The 25,097-nt window shown below is 42.7% G+C and overlaps 1 pseudogene across 1 annotated transcript in view; it reads right to left on the reverse strand.

The window, feature by feature from the left end:
- LOC310713852 (catenin delta-2-like) overlaps nt 1-25,097 on the reverse strand; it is a 273,582-nt pseudogene that overhangs the window by 736 nt on the left and 247,749 nt on the right. Inside the window, exons 4-7 of the transcript XR_014530107.1 lie at nt 24,025-24,059; nt 21,554-21,670; nt 13,709-13,881; nt 11-258 (exon numbers count right to left, since the gene is read on the reverse strand). The product of XR_014530107.1 is annotated as a catenin delta-2-like (transcript). The remainder of the gene's footprint in view (nt 1-10; nt 259-13,708; nt 13,882-21,553; nt 21,671-24,024; nt 24,060-25,097) is intronic.

Raw genomic sequence — 25,097 nt, forward strand, 5'->3', positions numbered from 1 at the left:
GTGGGCGAGCCCACCTGCTGCATGGACAAGGGCGAGCTCACCCGCTGGCGCCGGCAGCGTGGAGCTGGAGTAGTAGAGGGCCGGCGAGTGCGGCTGCTGCGCCTGGGAGGCAGAGGCGGACGAGCACGAGTCCGGCAAGTGGAAGGCGCTGCCATGGCTCGGCGCGAACGACTCCCGGGGCAGCGGCTGAGACAGCGGAGGAGGAGGCGGCGGCGGCGGCTCCGAGCCGGCGAGGTGGGCTGTCCGGCCGGCGGTGGCCTGAGGAGGAGGAGGAGGAGAGGGGCGGGGAGAGGAAGCAAGCACAACAAACAAACGGGCTGACAAGAGGGCGGGCGCAGTAGAGAGAAAAGCAAGCAAGCAAGCAGCACCTCCTCTCCCCCCCCCGTCCGCGAAAAAAGGAGAATTGGGGAGGGAATTAAAAGCATCACACAGCGCTCGGCTGACCTCTCCCTGGGGTTCCTCCCCAACGCCTCCAGGATTAAGCGCCTGGTCTTCCATAAGCTGCTAAAATAGTCTTTTGCTCGTGGGGGTGGGGAACATAATACCAGGACCGTTTCTCACTAGTGGAACTCGTCTTCTGATGCATTGTACAAGTCTGCTTTCCTTGCACAAGTCTGCTTTTTTAAAAAAATTGCTCCCTTAAATACCAGGACCGTTTCCCATTAGTAGAACACGTTTTCAGATGCATTGCACAATTCTAATTTCCTTGCACAAGTCTACTTTTTTTTTTTAAAGAGATCCCAGAAAACCTGACTCGTGTTTACTCGGAAGCAAACGCCGCTGTGATCACGCATAGCGTTGCAGTCTTAGCCAAGCGCCTAAAGGCGATACGATGGCGTTTGCCTTTTAAAGTGACCCACGTTCCATCATTTTTTTCCCTCGCCGTCCAAGCGTGGGAAAAAAAGCAAGCCAAAATTGCTCTTGGGCATACTTTGGGTCATGGGAAATCAATAGCGCCCTCAGCTTCCAAGAAACACCTTCGCAATTGTCAGGAGTGATGGTGTCTTATCTACACCAGCCTTCAAAGCAATTCAGTTTCCCCCAGGGAATCCTGGGACTTGTAGTCCACTGGGGCTCTGTTTGAGGGAGAATGATTAGCACCTTCAGCAAACGGCGCCTCCCAGGTGGAAGGCAGCTCGGAGTGTTAAATTGGTGTAAAAACAATGTCAAGGTGTGGATAAGCGGCAGATCGCCTTATCCAAGGAACGGAGCCAGCATCTAAGCAGGCAAGTAGGAGAGAGTGGAGCCATGCCGGCATAGTAGACACAAGAGTACTGTCTGCAATTTGAATACAGCATCTCTTTATTTCCAAGCCTCCAGAGCTGGAAAGGTCCCTTTGGACTGATTTAAAACTATATGCAAGAACCTAATTGTTAGCTTGCAAGAACTCTGTGATATGTAATCATAGGAGCAGCCCAAGTCATTTTGCTGCCTGAAGCAAAGGAAAAGAGGGTGCATTCCCCATTCTGTGCACGAACTCTGACTAGACTGGTAGTTGACTCTTGCTTCAGCACCGGTGATGCAGCAGTCATCTACTGTACCCTAGGGCAACAAACTAGCTTAGGGGCTGCAGGGCAGAACACAAGGCACACAATTCAAAACCCCGTTCTACTCTTCAGAATTTGCGGCCTGAGGCAGCTGCTTCACTCTGCCTCATGGCTATGTGTGCTATATCATAATAATTTATTATTTATACCCCGCCCATTTGGCTGGGTTTTCCCAGCCACTCTGGGCGGCTTCCAGCAGAATATTAAAAAACAATGATTCATCAAATGTTAAAAGCTTCCCTGTACAGGGCTGCCTTCAGATGTCTTCTGAAAGTCCAATAATTGCTTATTTCTTTGACATCTGATGGGAGGGCATTCCACAGGGCAGGCGCCACTACCGAGAAGACCCTCTGCCTGCTAAGGTTAACATCAGATTTATTTTTATTGCGGTGAAAAATGCAATAAAGATTTTAAATATTTAAAAAGAAAGGGGTATTTGGGACTCTACTTCTTTTTGTGACGTGTCTCGGGATGTAAGTAGCCACCAGACTTTGCACCTCATCCAAGCTTGGGGCAGGCTTTGTTGGTTTTTAAGTTTCATTGCAGGGAAGTCGCTATGATGTACTAAATGCCCCCGCAACATTTGTTATGACACTTAGAGAAGGCATCATAGGGGTTACTGTTCCCTTCCGATTTGTTGCTAAAAACGGCAGGTTGAAGTACTTAGCTCATAAAATGGCCGAACAGACAATCTACCTGTGAATAGTAAAGGTAAAGGGACCCCTGACCATTAGGTCCAGTCGTGGACAACTCTGGGGTTGCGGCGCTCATCTCACTCTATAGGCCAAGGAGCTGGCATTTGTCCGCAGACAGCTTCCGGGTCATGTGGCCAGCATGACTAAGCCGCTTCTGGCAAATCAGAGCAGCACACAGAAACACCGTTTACCTTTCTGCCAGAGAAGTACCTATTTATCTACTTGTACTGGTGTGCTTTCAAACTGCTAGGTTGGCAGGAGCAGGGACCGAGCAACAGGAGCTCACCCTGTTGCAGGGATTCGAACCGCCGACCTTCTGATTGGCAAGTCCTAGGCTCTGTGGTTTAACCCACAGCACCACCCTCGTCCCTACCTGTGAATTGGTCTCCTCAAAATTTAGAGCCCCCACCTTCTAACTGAAAATGAATTGATTTAGTTAAAATCATTTGGTGAGGGGGAATGCCTTTGTCATCTTGGAAATGAAATTGGCTAGACCCTCTGTTGCTTGGGAGAGGAAAGGGTGATGCTCCTCGTTTTTCTTTTCAGTGTCACAGAAGGCACAGAGGGAGAACTGAGGCATGCCCTCATCCGTATTTCTCTGCCAATATTGGGATACCTGGAATTCTAAGGTCTTATATATATAAATCATAAATTTACAAGGCAAACACAAACATAAGTATATAAACCACGAGTCTGAGATAGTACAGGAGAGCAATCCTGAAGCCATTTTGACTCTTCCAGTAAACTCAGATATACTCTCTAGTGAAGAAGGAAATGAGAAAACCTCCCCATTGTCTCTTTACTCACAAATCCTGTCTTAAGGGCTTATCTGTGTATGAATAGGGTGAGCCTGTGACCTGGATTCAGGAACTAAATATTTAGCATCTCAAAAGGAATGGCCAGGCTGGCCAGGTAAAGCAATCAAGTGACCATTATCAGTATCCTGCCAGACAGGATTTCTCTTGTAGACCGCCCACTGTGATGTATTTCTGCTGTAGCCCAACTCCTGTGATGTATGTATGATGTTTTGGGGGGTGTTCTTGAGCTACAGGGTGGGCAATTTCAAAAGTTTATATAAGGGCTTAGGCACCATTGTTATGGGTCCCTCTTGCCTTCTGCATGTGGTAGTGAGTACCCTGTTGCAACAGTTAATAATTCAGGCTTACTAGCTGCTTTGCTTCTCAATATTCTCTGGTTGGCCTCTGTTATCTCCTACCAATAGAGAACCTACGTAAGGACTCTATAAGGGCTCATGGATACCCCATAAGGGAAAGGCAGCAGTTTTTTCTTATAACACTGTCATTGTATAACCAGGTTAAGAAATTCACTGCCACACAACTTGGGGGTGGCTTTAGCAGGGATTAGGCAAATTCATGTGGGATAGGTTATCAGTGGTTATTAGCCATGATAATTAAATTGAACCGCCACATTCAGATGATACACATCTTTGTGTGCCAGTTGGAGTGATGAACAGGGTTTGGCCAACTTATGTGGCTTGCTGCTATTGGAAATAGAATATTAGACCATTGCATGTTTCTGCTGCGGGGCGGGGGAAGGGTTGCTATTATAATTGCTCTTTTCAATATGTACAGTATTTCATCTCCCTTTGCTTGGCCAACAATACAATCCTTTATTAAAAACAACAACAACAACAACAACAACAACAACAAAACAAAACCCTAAAAGCAAGTATTCTAGACTGAAAGCAATATGGAAGAGCACCCACAAATCAAAAGAAATGTGACAAGAAAAGCTGTCGTGGGCACACTGTAAATCAAACTACTCCTTGGCAGTTGTGATTGTGGATGAGAGGATTCAACTTCAACTCATGGAATTGGAGGGAGATTTTCTGTCCACTGGAAATAAATTATACTGTGAAAATAGAAGCGTATGGAAGATGGGAGGAGGGGGCGTATTCCAAAAAGTGATAGTCCTTGTGGATGGCTATCCATTTCTGCATTTTGTGACAATGTGCACGCCCTACCCTTTGTGAGCAATCTCTTTCTCACACACAAATTCTTGCAGCCATCTCTTCCTGAGTGCAACCCAGTTACTTATTTATTTACAAGACATACCAGAAAATGAGGGTGGGATGGAGTTGTGGTAGAGGTGGGCCCTTCCTTGGGATTCAGCCCAGGTATAAATTTGCATACAATTGAAAACAGCAGATTGTCCAGCACATCTGCACAGGAGGTCTTAGATCTTCCTGCCAGTTATGCAGTGCTGTGCGAAGTTTTGCCTAAACCTTGTAATTTAAAAGAAAAAGAGGAGGGAGGAGAGAAAGAAAATCCTCAACAGATGCTCCCTATTAAAAATTTCAATTATGTGCCTGAGCCCCTTCTGGAACAGCAAAGAATAGAATGTACCTCTTATCTCCCAACATAGACTGCATTCCAGTTTTTATCGGGGATCTTAGGCTCAAGAGATCATCTGTGGCTGTTAATCTGGTAACATTAAAATCCTCTAATAACAGCATGCTGGAGTGAGAGATAGCTGAGGACTCTGTTGAAAGGCGCACTCTGATTTCAGATACATTTCCACATCCCTGCCTGCCCTTTGCCTTTTTCTTTCTTGATCAGGCAGAGGATTTATCTGAAACATTAAAGAATGCCCCAAATGCAAGAAGTTGGAACTGTAGTATGAGTTATTCAAACCAAAGTTTGAATAACTCAAGCATTGCATTTTTAGTTCCAGTCACAACAAAAGCGGGCAGTGCCACAATACACAGTGAAGCTGACCAATTACAAAAAGTGTTTGTGTGTGTGTACACACACACACACACACACACACACACCTGGCATTAGTTCTTGTCAGCTGCAGGAGGTTTCAGGCAGTTTTTCTTCTTCTTATGTTCCTCCCAAAAGAGAATTGCTGACAATCTCTCTCCTGGAAGAAGTCTCTGCCATCTCAGGCATACATATTCAGAAGTCAATCTTATTTCATTAATAGGATTTCCTTCAGAGTAAAAATATTTAGGATTGGGGAGTCTTAAATACACATTTCAGCAAATGTCAATCATTATAGTGGTAATGACACAACATACCAAATTCTGTTTCAGTTGGGAGTGTGTGAGAGATTTGGATGAATTTTGAATCCTGAGGCAAAGTGAGGTCTGATGGATTTGGGACTTGTCAGAGGTGAAGCAGGTTTACTACAAGGTGGCATTAGTTGAAGGAGGGACCCCTGAAGGAGGTGTTAACAACAAAGTAGGAAGAAATTTATAGTTTTTTTACATCAAATGAATGTATAAAAAGAGGGGGGTCTTCCACGGATCTGTATTGGGACTGGTGCTTTTAAACTTGTTTACAAGCGACCTCTACAATTCTATGATTCTATGACCTAAGGTTAAACAGTGAGGTGGCCAACTTTGCTGATAACAACAAACCCTGTTTAAGTAGTACAAGGCAAAAAAAAAAAAAAAAAAAAGATGCCAAAAAGCTCCAAAAAAGATCTCTCCAAAATGGGGAAATGGGCAATTAAATGGCAAATGTTGCTCAGTGGTGATGCTGGAAGTGATTGATCAAGAAAGATCATGGTGGACAGCTCAATGAAAATATTGACCCAGTGTGACAGCTATGAAAATATTAATTCCTTGTTGTGGATCCTTAGGAAAAATAGAACTGTTGATATAGAAATCTGTGGTACGACCACACTTGGAATACTGAGTACAGTGGCTGCATTTAAAAAAAAAAGGGGGGGGGAAGGATATTGTAGAGCTGGAAATTGTCAGGGGGCTGGAGCAACTCTCTTTTGGGTTGTTGCTGCCTTTGTGCAGGGAAAAAATGCAAGTAATGGGCAACTTGACAGAGGTGTAAAAAACAATGCATTACAGTGGTGCCTCGCAAGACGAAATTAATTCTTTCCGCGAGTTTTTTCATCTAGCAAATTTTTCGTCTTGCGAAGCACGGTGTCGGGAAAGTTTTGGAAAAGCTTCAAAAATCACCAAAGTCTTCAAAAACCTCAAAAAAGGCTACCACACCGTGTTCTATGAGTTGCTCCTCGAAGTCAAGTCGCAACTGTATTAATGGTGTTAAGAAAAAGGAAACAAACTTGCAAGACGTTTCCATCTTGCGAAGCAAGCCCATAGGGAAATTCGTTTTGCGAAGCAGCTCAAAAAACGCAAAACCCTTTTGTCTAGCGAGTTTTTCGTCTTGCGAGGCATTCGTCTTGCGGGGCACCACTGTATGTTGAAGATTTGGATAGAGACATAATTCTCCTCTCACAACACTACAACCTGGGGTCCCCCATTGAAGCTGAATTGACAGAACAGACAAAAGTACTTTTTCAGAACATACATAGATAAATGGTAGCATGCTCTACTACATTATCTGTGGTGATGGCTGCCAGTCTAAATAGCTTTAAAAGGGCCATGGGGCAGACATATTCATAGAGAATAAGCCGATCTGTAGTTGCTAGTCATGAGGGGCATATGCTACCTTGAGGATCAGGGACTGCATGTTTCTGAATTCCAGTTGCTGGGGAACAACAGGCATTTTGACCACTGTGAGAAACAGGATGCTGGACTATAGAGCATTGGTCTGATCCAGGAGGCATGTTCTTATGTTTTTATCCTCCACATCCACATATAACACCAGTCCTGAAAGACCTAAATTGGCTCCCAGTACGTTTCCGAGCACAATTCAAAGTGTTGGTGCTGACCTTTAAAGCCCTAAACAACCTTGGCCCTGTATACCTAAAGGAGCATCTCTACCCCCATTGTTCAGCCTGGACACTGGGATCCAGCACCGAGGGCCTTCTAGTGGTTCCCTCACTGTAAGAAGTGAAGCTACAAGGAACTGGGCAGAGGGCCTTCTCGGTAGTGGCACCCTCCCTGTGGAACGCTTTTGCATCAGATGTCAAGGAGATGACTAACCTTTAGAAGACATCTGAAGGCAGCCCTGTATAGGGAAGCTTTTTAATGTGTAATGTTTTATTATGTTTTCATATACGTAGGAAGTTGCCCAGAGTGGCTGGGGCAACCCAGTCACATGGGCAGGGTAGAAATAATAAAATTATTATATTATATTATATTATATTATATTATATTATATTATATTATATTATATTATATTATATTATATTATATTATATTATATTATATTATATTATATTATATTATATTATATTATATTATAATATATTACCAGAGGCTGGATATCCATCACCTCTGTCTTGCTAGGAAGCTTCCAGAGACATCATCTGACTGGTGCTGGAAACAACTGATGGACTAGATGGAACTGTGGTCTGATCTCACAAGCCAGATCTTCCATTTGTGCAACAGTACTTGGAAAGTAATCTACACCAGGTATATTTAAGAAAGAGAAATATTCGTCCCAAAGTTAATATTCCATTTTTAAAGAAATCCTAGTAAGTGAATGTAGCTTAGCGTTAAGAAAACACTAGGTGGAAAGTGTTAAGAAGCCTTAACTGAAGATTTCAGTCTTTACTGTGCTTGTAATAAAATCTCTAGGCAATACAGTGTGAGACTTGATGTAGATAAATGGATCAGCCTACCAGTGATAAGAAGTGTCAGTCATTTAATTCCTCAGGAGCAAAATAAATGTGCGATTTCAGATGTCATGCTGTGGACATACAATTACTATTCCTGTTACTAGCCTTTCTACAATAAACTGCATTATGCCCTATGAATTAATATGGTCCTGCACAGTATCTCTTAACAGTGTGAAGCAGATAAGCTGAAAGCACATTTAACACATTTGTATGTGTTCTACTGTACACATATTGTACTTTTTTATGCCATTATATAGAATACAACTGTGCTTTAAGGAAGATTACAAAACCGTTCTGTAAATGAAGTTGTATATGTAGCAAACATTCAGTGAAAGGGCTAATCCTGTTCCATTTTAGGTCAGAAGCAAAATTCCCATGATTGTAACGGAGGCAGAAAAGGGCACTGAAATTCCTTATCAGAAATGATATGTCTGAAGCCTTTCCTGCTTCACAGAGGCAAGGAAAAGCCTGGCAAATAGAAGATATGCTGTAGCTCCTCGCAATTTGTGCCAAGAAAGAGACACTGCAATCACTAGATGTAATGTTCAAAGATGCAAGAGATTTGTGTTTGCAAGATACTTTGACAATTTATATGATAAAGCTAAATCCCATTTCTTCACCCAGTATAATTGTTATGGATCAAATGTGTAGTAGGGGCTACTCTTGGATCCACCTTTTTGCCAGTTTAGGTGATGATCCATCTACAACTCTATATTTGTAACAATAGCCTGGCTTCAATGAGTTGGTAATCTCCCATCCGGGTTAATGTGCAGACTATGAAGAGATAGAAAAAGCCTCTTCAGAATGGGTTACTAGGCATCAAGATAGCGAGTAAGGTAAGTGGAATCATAGAATTGTAGAGTTGGAAGGGACCACGAGGGAACATCTAGTCCAACTCCCTGCTGTGCAGGAATCTTTTTGCCCAACATGGGGCTCAAACCCATCATGCTGATTGCCTTCATTTAATGGACATGATGGATGGAAGGAAGGAAGGAAGGAAGGAAGGAAGGAAGGAAGGAAAGATAGATCTGAACTGGTGATTGCTAACTAGGAAAGGAAAGTTGCAGGTAGGTAGCCATGTTGGTCTGCTGTAGTCAAAAGAAAATAAAAAAATTCCTTCCAGTAGCACCTTAGAGACCAACTAAGTTTGTTATTAGTATGAGCTTTCGTGTGCATGCACACGAAGAAGTATTTGAAGAAGTGTGCATGCACACGAAAGATCATACCATTAACATGCCAACATAGTTGGTCTCTAAGGTGCTACTGGAAGGAATTTTTTTATTTTGTTAGGAAAGGAAACTCAGCCTATAGCAACTGTGGAAAAAGCAAACGCCCAGGTAGTAATTATTAGGAAAGGGACTGAAGATAAAACGAACAGCATCATAATATCTTAATACAAATCTATGGTGCAACCATTCTTGGAATACAGTGTGTAAGAACTGTGGTTGCTCCATTTCAATAAAAAATTTAAAAATGGTAGAGCTGGGAAATGCACGAAAAAAAGCAACTAAAATCAAGTGCCGGGAACATGTAAATAACTGAGTAAAGAAGAAGAAGCTAACGGGACATGCTGCTTAGGCATTTTTCTCCCTCTCGTAATGTTAGAACTCAGGGTCGTCTCAAATAAAATTTGTGGGGGGTAGATTCTGCACAGAAAAAAGAAAAGGCATTTCTTCACATAGTTTCTGGAACTCACTGCTACAGGGTATGGCAGTGGCCACTCGGATATCTTTGAATGGCAGTTGAACAAACTCATTCAGAGGCCACCAAATAACAGCTGCCAGGGGAGGGGTTACTGATCTTGTTACTGCCATGCTCCGCTTTCCGTGAAGGCATCTGGGTGGCCAATGTAAAACAGGAAGCTGTACTAGACAGGCTCTTTTTAAAATACAGATCTTTCTAAATATGCAGGCTTTGTACAGTACATTGAATTCTATGAGCTCCTGTACCTTCCTGGGACTGCCTCTGTTCAAACTGACTTCAATAACAGAACATTCCACAAGGAGCTACAGAGACCATGCACCAGTGATAAATTCATATCTAGTCTTCCTCGGTTGAGACGCAGGAAGGAGGAACATCCCCACAAGCATAATAGCCATGGTTTGTGCTTTATTTTGTGTTCTATCGTGAACTGTAGGTTCCTCCCATTTACACTAATGAATGGACTGAACACTGTTACATCGCTTTATAGTGCAGCTGCTGTAAAATGTTTAGATCTACTGTGCTTTGTATAAAATGTAAAATAATGTTCAGATCTACTGTGCTTTTTATAAAGTGTCATTGTGAGTTTAAAAGTAAGTCCATTCATCTGAAGCGGTCCTTATCCAAATGCTATGTAACGCCGTCCCAAGATTGCAATAATATTTTGAAAAATATATATATTAGATGTTATGCAAAAGAGCAATGATATAAAGAAAGCACAGTGATGACTTTGCTTGTGGGAATATTGTTTTAAGAGACATAAAATTAAGAGTACTTCCTGTTCAGAGCAGGGGTTTTTTATTGTTGCAACTGCTGGGGTTCCTATTCAGCATGTGCAACAAGGTAAGAAGGCTGCAATTCTTACAAAAGGTATGTTCAAGGGTAGGAGAAAACCAAGGATACAGCTGGAAGTGTCTTTGAGGTTCCTCCTGCAACTGCCTGCATGGCTGAAGAGGCAAGCTGCTTTTCCCTTTGAAATCAGCTTGCTTATTTGGATATGTGAGTGCCTGCAGTAAATGCTAAAGAGACACCCCTGGAGGCAGACATGTGCCCATACCCCTGCCAGACTGCTGCCTAACCAAACAACAAAGGAGGGTTTATGTACAAATTGCATCTTTGAGAAAAATCGCACTGATTTTTTTAAAAAAATGTTGTTTTCAGTATTCTGTTTATAGCGAAGAACAACACATAAAAAATTCTTTATTTATTTACCATATTTTTTGCTCTATAGAACGCACTTTTCCCCCTCCAAAAATTAAGGGGAAATGTGTGTGCATCCTATGGAACGAATGCAGGCTCCTTGGCTTCAGCAAAAGGAACCCGAAGCCTCGGGAGTACAGCGGGAACTCGCGCTGCGCTCTGAAGGCTTCAGGGATAGCTGCCTGAAGCCTCCGGAACACAGCGGGAGGTCCCACTGCGCTCTGGAGGCTTCGAGTTCCTTTTGCTGAAGCCAGGAGAGCAAGACTCTCCTGGCTTCAGCAGAGAGGGAGAGCTGCGCAGCGCCCCTTCAGCCAAGCAGGAGGAGAAATGGAAGGGGCTCCGTTTCTCCTGCCGCTTCGCTGAAGGGGCACTGAGCAGAGAGGGGGAGATTTTTTTTTCTTGTTCTCCCCCTCTAAAGCAAGGTGCGTCCTATGGTCGGGTGTGTCCTATAGAGCGAAAAATACGGTAACTGAAACTGTAGGATAGTGGGAGACAGCAGTGGATGAAGTCAGGGCCAGCCCCAGGGTGAGGCAGCATGAGAAAGCTGGCTCAGGTAGCTGATGCTGAGAGGGAGGGAGAAGACAGAGCTCTGCGTGCCCTGTAAAATTCAGCAGGGTAGGCTGCTGCCCTCAAGTGCAGTGGAGGATAGTGTCCTTTCAGTAGTAAGGGAGTAAGATGCAACTGCTAGTCTGTTTGTCTTCCGTGGGTGCCTTGGGGAGGCCGCCATCTTGTCCTTTGCCGCAGGCAATGATAGGTCTTGAGGCGGCCCTGGATGAAGTGGTGGAGTGGCAGCTGACCGCCTGCCCTCCAGGCAGCTGAGTTGCTGCTGTTTACCTCAGCAGGAGTTGCAGGGAGGTCTGTGCGGTGCAAATGAACAGGAAGCATTGGATAGGCTCTGCTGGTGCGTTTGCACTTCCACTAACCTCCCCAGTCCCACTCCATAAGCAGCAGCAACTCAGCTGCCTGGAGGTCAGGTGAGCGTTGCTGCCCCGTCATGACACCATCAGTTGGTGCAGGAAGAAATCTTAGAGTGAAAGCCCTCAGTCAAATGTGAGCTGAAGCTCTGTGTGAGCGGAGGCTACCCCTCTCATTCCCACGTGGGCAAGGCCATTGCGTGCGCAAAGGTGTCGGGGCAATCCCCACTTACACAGACTTTCCTATGTGCACAAAAACACCTAGATATGGTTTTGAGGAGAGTGCAGATACTAAATTCAGAACAGAGACTTCGTCTGATTTTTGACACAAAGCATTTAAAAGTTTCCATCCTTGTTTTAGATTAAATTAGCATAAAGCATCCATAATTTTGCAAGGTGGGGAATGTGAAGGGCTTTGAAATCCCCGTTAGGGACTACAGTTAAGTTATCATTAGCATTTTCGAAAAATGTAGGAGGCTGCATGTGTTCCAGATTATTTTTTTTGAATTAATGTTGCCAAAGCTTCTGAAATATATGTACTTTCCTCCCATGGTTTTACTTGTAACACTTGCAAGGCTAGCAGTTAAGTTAATCAAAGGCTACATTTATTTACAGCTCCCTTGCATCCTAGAAATATGCCAAATTCATGAAACCTATCACCACAATTATGCTCAGGCTAATGAAAATTGGATATATTGCAGAAGCTGGTGTGTTTCTTTTGCCAAGATATTCTCAAGACTTTTTATGCAATTACAACCTTACCCGTAGGCAACTCTCAGTATCTCAAAACAAATGAATAATAAAAAGTCTAGCATGAGAATGCCAAAAATATTTGTTATTGTCTCCAAATTTGCTACTGCATAGACATGTCCCATACAGACAGCAGGTTTGATAATAATGTCATCAAATCCATGAAAATAAAAGGAAAAAACCTCAGTAGAAACGGCTTCACAATTAAGCCCCAACTGTGTCTGCAATGTGCAACAATGATTCAAATTTGCAATATGCCACTTGATGCCTTAGAATGTGGAATATGATGAGATTAAAGGAGCAATCCTAAACATGGGAAGACAGCGTAATTTATGCTGCTGTAATTAACACCAGATCCAAGCTCTGTTCAGGAGTAGGACTACCACCTAAGCCTAAGCCTTTAAAATACTGTTTGAGTTACACCACCATTTTTTGCCAGTGTACCTCCTGCCCAATCTAGCCCCTTCCCCAGGAATGCCCATTTTTCAGGGGTTACACTGGTGTAAATTCTGCTGGTCTTGGCTGATACGGCATAGCCTCATCTGAGCCAGGTTGAGGAAGTTACACTGATGTATCGCTGGCTTAGCTGGGGTTACAAACTTGCCAGCTGGGCCAGAGATCTGTCATGTGCTATCTCGCTCATCTCGGCACATCTAGGGTTGGGATTGTGCTCTAAGCCAATTATAGAAAATGCACACAGAATGCACAATTCTTTGGGATTGCATTTTGAAAATAATGTGTCAGCTATTTCTGTGTAGGTAAAGCATGGTCTGCAGAGGTATCCACAGAAGTAAAGGTGCAGATTTTACACATTCCTAATTGTGATAGTGCTATATAAGTGGATTAGTAAAGGTAAAGGGACCCCTGACAGTTAGGTCCAGTCACAGACGACTCTGGGGTTATGGCGCTCATTTCGCTTTACTGGCCGAGGGAGCCGGCGTTTGTCCACAGACAGCTTCCGGGTCATGTGGCCAGCATGACTAAGCCGCTTCTGGCAAACAGCACACAGAAACGCTTCCCACCGGTGTGGTACCTATTTATCTACTTGCACTTTGACGTGCTTTCAAACTGCTAGGTTGGCAGGAGCAGGGACTGAGCAACAGGAGCTCACCCCATCGCGGGGATTCAAACCCACACATAAATAAGTCATGCTAAAATTAAACATTAATAAACATCTCCTAAACTAATGTATAAACACAAAAATGTTGTCATATTGTTCTGCTGAATTATTCCTTTAGTATTGCATTGATGTTATTAGCTGTATTCCACACAAACATAAATTATGAACTCAAACTCTGTAAGCAAAACCACGTGTGCGTGAGATTCATTTTCAACCAGAATATGCCCTTCAAAACGGCACTGGTATAAATGAACCCTTCTCAAAACATACCTGGCTATAGTTCTGTATCGCAGCTCTGGCTTGACTGCTGCGGGCTGGAAGCTGTGATGTTGCTGAATCACCGAGGGCAAGGGTTTGGTTGCTATGGTAGCTAGATGGATACTGGAAAGACCCTTCGGGTTTGGAATTGAGCTGAAGTGCACTCTGGCATAGAAGGTTGGGCCCTGTGTTGAAAGCAATTTGGAGCAGTCAGTGAGCACCACAACGGAGAGAAAGAATGCATTTATCACATTTGATTCCTGCTTTCTGCAGCTTGTCATTTCAGCAGTAAGATCGGGTCCTGTAATTTAAAGTGGCACTTATTACTTAAACATCATTATTTTGTCTTTCTCAAGAAGAGCACAGTATGTTGAGCAACTAAAAAGTGTTACTTCATTGAACTTAATGGAGGGGGGGAGGGGAAAAACTAACCTCATTTTGCGACATGAAATAGACAGGGCAGGGCAAAACGGAGCACTGTAAGAAATAGGAGGCTGTTGCTGAAAGTACTGTAGCAGGCAGCCCAGTACCAAGTTTTCCCTCCTGCTCTATTCCACACTTACATTTGATTGCATTCTGCTTCCCTTCTTTTCTGACACCATCACACCCCTAGCAGCCAATGGTGTGGAATGAGGGTAGGAAAATGCACATTATGGCTGCATTCACACCGCAGTTTCCACACATTCCCACGTTGCGTTTTACTTTTCTAGTTTCGTAAACCCTTCATGCCAGCCTTCCTCAGCCTAGATATTTTGAACTGCAACTCCCATAACCCCTGACCAACAAACCAGTGTCATAGGTGGAGTGCTGGGTGGGCTACATGAACAATCAGTATCATCTAGCAAGGTTTTTCGTATGACTTAATCCTCCATCTCAATTGCCAAAAATACTGTTAGCATGGAAAATCAGGCCACATTCTTTGCTGGACCACCAAACCACAGCATTCTGAGTGAGATCTCAAGAACTAGTGTACCGTAGAGGCCCAGAAATGGACTACAAAGTCCTTGATTCAAATGTTGTCTATGCCGTGAACTCATCAGATGCTTTTAGGCAAGCCATATTACCCTTAGCCCATCTGGAATCTGAGAATCCAAACATGAATTTAGCTAACTGTTACTGAGATAATGTTCATGAAAATATCGGAATCCTCTAAGGTGCTATAGAAATGCCAAGCATTATTATTTCTTAGCGTTTTTATTAACCACCTCCTCCTTTTATTCGGCCCTTGAGAAAATGGGTTCAACTGTTAACTTCGTCTGAGGAGTGAAGCTCAGCACCCCAGAATTAATTTCCCCTATTTTCTTCTCCTCCTCATTGTATATATAATTTTTTTTATCTTGATTATGGTAAGGTTTATCATTTCTTCCTTTTCTGTTCCTTTTATATATATATATATAAAGTCAGGCTTTTTACTCAGATGGTAATGACAATATAATGTCAGGTTATTTACATGATACCATATCATTACCAGATAAATGCACGATTAATTTGGTCCTCTAAATTACACTGCTTCTTATGCAGTAATTACTTTTAGATTTACTAAGCCTAATTACACAATAATCTGCTGAAGCTTGTAGCATATCTGAACACTCCATGTTATTTACTTGACTGGTACATGGTTCCTCGTGTGTGTGTGTGTGTGTGTGTGCGCGCGTGCATGCTATATGTTTCATTGCATTTCAATATATATATTTATATTTCATTATATATGTTCATGCAAATATTTCTGTTCTTTTAAATGATTGGGGGGGGGAATTGATAGTGGCAGAAAGGTATAGAAGAAGAAAAAGCAAGACAGTGGAAAAAGACACATAAATACAATCTGCCTAGGGAGCTGTTTTTCAACAGAGCTGTTTTACTGCTGTGGTATTGCTTGGGCCAGGCTTGTTTGGGTATATTTATTTTGTATTTTTGGTATGATTTACGTGGAAATTGTTTGATTTGGTTGTGTACGTTTTGGGTGTTTTATTTGTTGTTTGTGACTAGGTTTCCTGTGTGTGTGTTTTGTACTGTGTAACATTTTCATGTTTGAAGCTGCCTTGAGCATGGTTTTAACCATGGGACTGCAGCATACAAAGAAAATGATATGGAACATGCTAAAGTATAACTGATGACTCTCATTTCAAGCTCCCTTTAAAGTGAAATGCATCATGCTGATGTCCTGGAAAATGGATGGACTCTTGCTCTACCCATTTGTTCCTGGCAATGGATGCCTGGAGCAAGAGGAGATCTTCCCTTGAGATCTTCCAGAAAACCTGATCTGAAAATGGGAAGATATATCAAAATAGATAAACTTCACATGCACATTGCGTATAGTATCCCAAATTCCAAGCGGTGTCTTAAAAACTAATGTGTATGTCATTTCTTTTTTCCCCTTTTAAATAAGACTGCAGTACCACAGTCATTCTTTATTCTTGTAGGCAATGTTGGGGGATAATGGGAGATTGTTTACCATAAAAGGGAGGGAATGGAAGGTACCATATTTTTCGCTCTATAAGACGCACCAGACCATAAGACGCACCTAGTTTTTGGAGGAAGAAAACGAGGAAAAAATTATTCTGAATCCCAGAAGCCAGAACAGCAACAGGGAGCGCTGTGCAGCGAAAGCAGCGGTCCCTCTTGCTGTTCTGGCTTCTGGGATAGCTGTGCAGCCTGCATTCGCTCCATAAGACGCACACACATTTCCCCTTACTTTTTAGGAGAAAAAAAGTGAGTCTTATAGAGCAAAAAATATGGTAAGTGTTAAAACATAAACAAACCCTGATTTAATTAAAATGTTTAGTGGACATTACAAAGTCCAAGTGGTCCGTATGTGTGTGTGTGAATAGTTTACTGTGAGCTTATCCACTTTGCTCCTCCCTCTTAGTAGATGGAGGAAGCAAATCACCATAACTGGCATAGCATTATGTCCCGACCAGGGACCACCATTTGTCTCATTCCTAACTATATTCTGTAGTCAAAGTTTGTTCTTGATAATGGCTTGGAAAGCAAAAACAAAAACACAATCTCCAGTTAAAAAGGTAAAGGGACCCCTGACCATTAGGTCCAGTCGTGGCTGACTCTGGGGTTGCGGCGCTCATCTCGCTTTATTGTCCAAGGGAGCCGGTGTACAGCTTCCGGGTCATGTGGCCAGCATGACTAACATGTGGTGAACCAGAGCAGTGCACGGAAACGCCACTTACCTTCCCGCTGGAGCAGTACCTATTTATCTACTTGCACTTTGATGTGCTTTCGAACTGCTAGGTTGGCAGGAGAAGGGACCGAGCAACGGGAGCTCACCCCGTCACGGGGATTTGAACCGCCGACCTTCTGATCGGCAAGCCCTAGGCTCTGTGGTTTAACCCACAGCGCCACCCGCGTCCCTAATCTCCTGTTAAGTGTGGTTTAATTTCTCCACGCAACAGTGAGGAGGAGCAAAAGAGCCCAAATCAGCACATTCAGGATAAACCATTTATAATGGCTCACCATATTGAGCCAATCTGTCTATACTGCATGCCCTTCTCCTTCCTCACCACACCCCAAGGGCACACCAACACATCTGAGGCTTTTCTGTCTATGTGAGCACTTCCTGTGCTTATTCCAGAGATAGGGCCAAAAAGCAGGTATTGTATGGCAAGTTCTACAGGAGCTCTGTGTGAGACTGAGCTATATTTAAAACCCCCTGTTTGCAAGCTACTAAGTAGTCTCTTTAAAGAAAACAGACCATGGAGGATGTTTAGAGCAGCCATCTTATATCATTCACCTGTCAGGAACTCTTCCAGAGCTAGCTCACTACAGAAAAGCTTCAAGAATGATTTATTGTTACTGCTGCCTGCCATTCCTTTCACTCTTTTCTGCTATGCCACTCATGAGTTACATAGGGCATGGAAGTGGGACTGGGAAATCTTCTGAAGACATTATCTGTACACTTACTACATCATCGTCATCATCATCATCATCATCATACCCCGCACTCCCCTGCCAGAGCCAGGCTCAGGGCAGCTAACACCAATAAAATTACAGTAAAAACATAATGGGGGGAGGGGAAAAAACCAATTTAAAATACAGGTTAAAATGCAATTTAAATTGTAGCCTCATTTTAAAAGTAGCCCATAGATCAAAACCATAAGGGGAGGGAAACATAAGGGTCAGACTGAGTCCAAACCAAAGGCCAGGCAGAACAGCTCTATTTTGCAGGCCCTGCGGAAAGATGTCAAGTCCCGCAGGGCCCTCTAGTCTCTTGTGACAGAGCGTTCCACCAAGTCGGGGCCACTACTGAAAAGGCCCTGGTCCTAATTGAAGGTCGGTGATGCCCTGCTCCCCCATTTTGTTGTTGGCGATTGCCTCCTGTTGACTCAAATAAACATGGGATCTCTGAGTTTGGTCATTTGCGCTTCCCTGAAGGAATGGTGATGGGGAGAGGCAGAACGGACTGTGTAAGATAAAAGATCTGCTTCTGATCTCTCTCAAGGACAATCACAAGGAGGGACAAATATATCTGAATAGCTCTTTAAACAGATTTCTATATAATTCTCCCAGTTTTAGTTTTAGGTAAAGGTAAAGGGACCCCTGACCATTAGGTCCAGTCATGACCGACTCTGGGGTTGCAGCGCTCATCTCGCTTTATTGGCCAAGGGAGCCGGCGTACAGCTTCCGGGTCATGTGGCCAGCATGACTAAGCTGCTTCTGGCGAACCAGAGTAGTGCACAGAAACGCTGTTTACCTTCCCGCCGGAGCGGTACCTATTTATCTACTTGCACTTTGACATGCTTTCGAACTGCTAGGTTGGCAGGAGCAGGGACCGAGCAACGGGAGCTCACCCCGTCGCGGGGATTTGAACCGCCGACCTTCTGATCAGCAAGTCCTAGGCTCCGTGGTTTAACCCACAGTGCCACCCGCTTTAGGAATGCTCTAAATCCATAGTTCCCAACTGGTGGTCGGTGGACCCCAGGGGTCCACATAACCTACCCAGTCGGTCCATGGCACATACCCATCAACTGTCTGGAGCATCCCATTTTGAGTGGTCATGCTCTTGTGTGAAAGCACAGCGCCCCAAAATGCATGAGATCATGGCCAGATGCAGTTCTCATGTGAGATTGCATTGCCCCAAAACACACATTTGGGGGTGCCATGTTTTGCTCGTGGGAAGCTGCCAATAATGTTTCTGCGACTCAAACAGAACGTCAGTCCAACAAACTTGAAACTGAATTGTACCCAAGGAATCCCGATAGATGATAAGTGTATTGTTCAGATAATTTGAAGTGGTCTTTGTTGACACACTCACCTACACACACACACACACAGTATGAAACAGCATTTTATAACAATCTAAAAACACAAAACCAGACAGTAAAATAGTAGAAAGTTAAAAACAAGTTAAAAGCAAAAAGAAATTAAAAACAAAAATCAACAGACTGTGTGTGGGGGTGTACCCTTAATTGCCTGCAGAGGCCTGGTGGAATAAAAAAGTTTTCAGCAGCCGTTTAAAAGTTGGCGTGGAATGCACCCACTGCGTAACGATGAATTTTGCGTATCTGCACAGTTTGTGTCAAGGGACACCAGTGCTTAGCTCAGGGAACAATTTCAGCTGCATGAAATGATGATAAAAGCAACGGCAACAATGGTGTCTTTGAGCTTCTGCAGAGTGCCTTCCTGCTATCGCTGGAAACCATAACCAGCCTGGAAGGGCTTCTAGACAAAGACTGTGGCTGAACCCAAACATTTCTCTCTGTCTCTCTCATGAAACGCTGTAATCAAGATTTAGAAAACAAAAGAGAAGAACTAATGCACAAAGGCGAACGAATGCCTCAGACATATTCCATGTGACTTTAATTAGAGCATTATATGTGTTAAGCAATCCCCATGGAGCAGTCTGTCAAGATCAACAGCACAAGGTTACCCTGAAACCTTTGCTGGATTATGAGAAGGAAATAACTCTCACTGATTAACAGACTGCTAGCTCAAAAGATGCCAGATTTAATCTTATTCTACCCTTTCAACCATCTGACAGGTGGTTATTTTTAAAAAATGAGAGAACATGGACTGAATTGGCTTTTTACACATCTAACGATGCAGATGCGGGCCTTTTGTTGCGCAGCCTTTTTAATTCGTTCAGAGGAAGCGACAGGTAGAAGAAAAACATAATAAAAATCAAGACCAAATGCTTTTTCAGACGCAAACATCTGCTTTGTTAGAGATTCTACAATAGAGATGGTTTTTGGAGTGTATTCACTGGGGAATTGCTGAAAGCACTCTATTAAACGGAGAGGCGAGTTGAAATGACTTAATAAAGTTTTGTATTGTACATATGCTGATTCCTTTCATTAAAATCAAATATGCCAGGCATCTGTTATAATAACTATCGCTTTAGAGGATCACGTATTCCCATAAGATAGCTTTAATTCTTACTTTAAAGCAGAGTTTGAAAGAGCTGGACCCCAGAACTTGTTTCCTGTATCATCAGTTCCCCAGTAGCCAGAGGAAGTCCTTTGTTATCCATAAGATTCCTCAAACGTTAAATTTATTGGCAGGGGGAAAACCCCCCAATATTTTAAGAGCTACTTCACAGCTGGGTTTCTGTATATACATAAAAATGAAATGTTATATACATAAAAATGAAATGTTTGCATTCAGCAAGAAGGTGTGTATCAGCTAACATATGTATTACACAAATATGTGCACCCACTAATATGCAAAATTCTCCTTTCTGTCTGATTGAAGGTTTTCTGCAGTAGTTGTACCACAACAGCCTGTTGCATAAAGGGAAAAGTTCTGTACTGAACAGGGTGAGTTGAAAATGCACAATACGTCTCCTTCCTAGCCACTAATTTGAGCGATTATGTTTGGATAAACCATGGGCAATGGAAGAACATGGATGAAATGAACCGTCTGGCACAACAGCATCAACCTCAAGTAAGTTACCATGGGGCAGTAAATGTAGTTAAAAAACATCATCTCAAGAGTTAGTAATATTTTTAAAATTGCATTTCATAAGTCAAATGTAAGCCATACACATATATTTTCATTTGAAGTTATACATATACATTCCACACATACCTGAACTTACAATTAAAAATACAAAGACAATTCTTTACATGTAGAGTCCTCCCCCATGTTTAAACAAAAAAAAATATTACTTCTGTGGAAAACCAGAATATCTTAATCTACTTTGTGAGTTACAAATGTCTGTATTTCGCTTGAGGAAAGCTCAGCTACAGATCCCTGATCATAAGGAAAATGTTGTGGCAAATAATTGTGCAACTTCCAGATATGAATTAGATATTGGTAGAAAATGACGTCAATCATCACCCAGTGATTATGCCAAAGTCTGCGTCCTCACACTGCCCCATTTTGTGACTAGCTCTGCCCCATATCTCACTTTTGTGACTGGTAGGCCTCAGATATCTCATGTGGGCCCTGGGGATAGAAAGGTTTACAAGCCCTATATTTACTGAAAGCCCAATTTACTTTCTGAGGCAGCCAAAATGTCAAGCATCTAAATATTTTTAAAAACCAGAAGCTGGTTCCTAAACGTTTGATGTTAGTAAACATTACATGTTTTCCCCATCTCTCCACATTTCTACCAAAGGCTACCTGCGCATAAAATAACCCCATGCTGTTTTTATCCGTATTGTGAAAGCAGCTCTAAAACAGCTTGGAGATTGTTATCCACACACACACACACACACACACACATAGAGTGGGGTAGGAGAAAGGCAATTGCTCACTGAATACTGCCAGTTTTCAGAAATGAAAGATAAAATAAGAACATCATAATGGCCCAGTATCCTTTCATCCTAAAAGCATATCATTTTCTGTGCAGACTGGGTTTTAATTTAGGGTAGGACACAATGAAAGGAACATTCTTTAGAAACTTACTTTCGGTAGTTGAATAGTCCTGTGGATCAAGTATTCCAGACTCTTGCAGAGATCTAATACAGGAGTCAACAAGTTCAAGACCTGTTGTGAGCTCATCTTCTATATCCTTCTGACCATCTGTAACAAAATATTGTTTTAAACATTTAAATAATCTAAAATACAGGGAAAGTGAAGGTAGGGTTATTAAGCAAAAGCTATTGGGTATTTGTAATGCTAGTCTGCAATGATCTTTACACTGCTGACCACAATCAAGTACTGAAGAGGCTAATGGGACGCGAGTGACACTGTGGTCGAAACCACTGAGCCTCTTGGGCTTGCCGATCAGAAGGTCAGTGGTTCGAATCCCCACAACAGGGTGAGCTCCTGTTCCTCTGCCCAAGTGCCTGCCAACCTAGCAGTTTGAAAGCACGCAGTGCAAGTACAGTGGTGCCTCGCAAGACGAAATTAATTCGTTCCGCGAGTTTTTTTGTCTAGTGAATTTTTCGTCTTGCGAAGCACGGTGTCGGAAAAGTTTTGGAAAAGCTTCAAAAATCACGAAAAACCTCAAAAAAGGCTACCACACCGCGTTCTATGAGTTGCTCCTCAAAGTCAAGTCGCAACTGTATTAATGGTGTTAAGAAAAAGGAAACAAACTTGCAAGACGTTTTCGTCTTGCGAAGCAAGCCCATAGGGAAATTCGTCTTGCGAAGCAGCTCAAAAACCGCAAAACCCTTTCGTCTAGCGAGTTTTTCGTCTTGCGAGGCATTCGTCTTGCAGGGCACCACTGTAGATAAATAGATACTGCTGTGGCAGGAAGGTAAACGGTGTTTCCGTACGCTCTGCTTTCCATCACGGTGTTCTGTTGCGCCAGAAGCGGTTAAGTCATTCTGGCCACATGACCCAGAAAGCTGTCTGTGGACAAACGCTGGCTCCCTTGGCCTTGAAAGTGAGATGAGCGCCGCAACCCCAGTCACCATTGACTGGACTTAACCATCCAGGGGTCCTTTACTGTTACATTTTTACTGAAGAGGCAAACTTGGTGCCAATAATGTCTACGTGCTGGATGGTGACCAACATTCCTCTGGAAATGTTGCGTGTCATATAATATTTTGCTCTTCCATTTATTTCAATATGTGCTTTTTCAAGAGGCAATAACTAAATGATAATCTTTTCTCTCTTTTCCCCCAAATTGCACTTTAGCATATATACTTTTTCACATATAAGAGCTGGACAATAAGTGAGTTCTTCTGGTGTGGTGTTTGACACCCAGTGTTTGTCACTCATCCACCTGGGCCTCAGCTGAGCCAGGATGGGGGAGATAGGCTACCGTATCTCTGGCTCCACCAAGGATGAGGACGTTAAGCCAATGTTTATGTTATGGTTGTGTCAGGGACCTCTTGGCTCAGCCAGAGATCTGCAGGATCCTAAGCCGCTAATCGTGGTGGATCTTGCTATAGGATCGCGCCTCCAATAAATAAATAAGTATAAACAATGAAACAATTCTGGTCAGTTAGGGAGACTGTACATTCCAAATTTAAAATTGCATTGAAAATACTGAATCCTTAATTTGCAGTCGTTTCCGTTATAGGAATGGGCCAGGGAACAGTCAAATAGTGTGTGTGGGGTTTTTTTTTGGGGGGGGGAACTAAATTTTTGAATTAACAAAATGATGGCCCCTTTGGGGTGCCATTGACGCCAGCTGTGCCTTGGTAACTATAAACAACAGCTCTGAAAGTTTCTCAGTGCCATAAAACAGGATGTAAGTATTGTGGCCTAAATAGGTGAACAACTTCGTAAGAAGAATAACAGACTGGGAGAATGTCATACTGACCTGTAGTTCAGTTTATTGTCATTAAGGGACACAAACCTCCTAAACTGATGCCTTCCAGATGTTTTGGACTACAACTCCCATAATCCCACACCATTCGCCATGCTATCTGGGTCTGATGGGTATTGTAGTCCAAAAGATCTATAGATCTACTGGCTGAGGAAGGTTGCCAGTAACCTTAATGGATAAACTCGTATATCTTTTTTTATTTTATGATGTTAATCTCTCTTATTGCTAGTTTATTATGTGTATGAAGTTGCTTTGACATTTTTTTCTATATTTTTAATACTTTAATTTTAACAAATCACTTCATGCTTGATTTATGAAAATCTGTTCAGGGTGGGTGTTGGGAAGTAAACAATTGGTAGCTTCCTACTTGGTTTGATTTATGACTCAGAGGGTTCTGTGAGTAACTGATGCTCTGGGAATAGAGAAACATACCAAGTTGTTAACTGACATACTTGTTCTGCAATAATTTATACTGTTTCTATAAGATTATGGAAATACTGTCTGGGAGAAGTATAACATTATCCCAATTATAAAATATTTGCAGCTTGGCTGCAGTATTTCCATAACAAAAGCACAGTTAGGGCAAAGCACCTGAAAATAGTGGCGCTCCAAGAAAGAAAAGTTCAACACAGCATTCTACAAAATTATAATTTACCTTGTGTTTGCCAGTGAAACTGTTCTTCAGTTGAACTGCAGTGAAACGAAACAAAAACCATACAAAATATGTGTTAGAACTCAGAAAAGTCTCGGAGAATCTGTTTTTAACTATATGAGTTTGAAACCGAGTAGTACATCTCTCACATTTGACGCTGTTTTCATTTTGAAACCAACTGGCAAGGACCCTATTTTGTACCTTCATTCATACGAGAGATTACCCACCGTTCTTCCCTCCATTGGCATTATTTTGCACTATACTGAAACCATTTCTAAAAGTCCCCCAATTCCCTGAAACAGATTTCCAGGGGGCAATGCTCTCTACAAAGAAGGTAAAAAAGTCTGCTCTATTCACAGAAGGAAGTTAGGATCCAAGCCACTGGATTAATATTAAGAAAAACTTGACCAGAACCAATACTAGGCAAAGAGAGTAATAGCGCACTGTTTCTCAGAACATATACCAGCGTCAATAGTACCCAGCTGTCAAAAATATTGGAAATATTTGAATGCTCTCTTTTGCTATAGTGAAAAATAAATTGTCTTTGTTACAAGTGAATACCAGCACGCAGAGTGCCCATGCATAACTGGAATGGCCTGGGAAGGTGAACTTTCATGAAGGCATCCTCTATTTTAAGGACTGCACTGCACAAGTCTGGTTTTAACATAAAGAACCATAGGAAAGGAGAATAGGAACCCATCAGCCGACTAAGCAAGAACTCAGGTTGTCTGTGTCCTGGCTCTCAGGAAGCACAAGGAACTTGAATCTGGAGTACAGTTTCTGCCCAAAACTTCAATGCTCAAATCAGTACAGTGCGGAGGCAAAATGGAGTTTAAAGGCATGATGGGTGCCATGTATGGCTAGCCAAGCTAAGACGTTGATCCAAATAGCAACATGCTCTCTTGGGTCCCATTATATGGAATCAAGGGAAGCCCAACTTCAATGTCCCAAGCAGGATTGTCACTGGGACTGAGTTAGCAAATGGGAAATCCTTCGGGATCACTGGACCTGAGTTATCTGTTTGTGCCTGCGCTGGCATTTCTGTGACTTAGGCGACAGAGGAGGCAACAGCCGTG

Source organism: Podarcis liolepis, assembly GCF_965112155.1.
Source record: "Podarcis liolepis genome assembly, chromosome: 8".
Classification (NCBI taxonomy): Eukaryota; Metazoa; Chordata; class Lepidosauria; order Squamata; family Lacertidae; genus Podarcis; species Podarcis liolepis.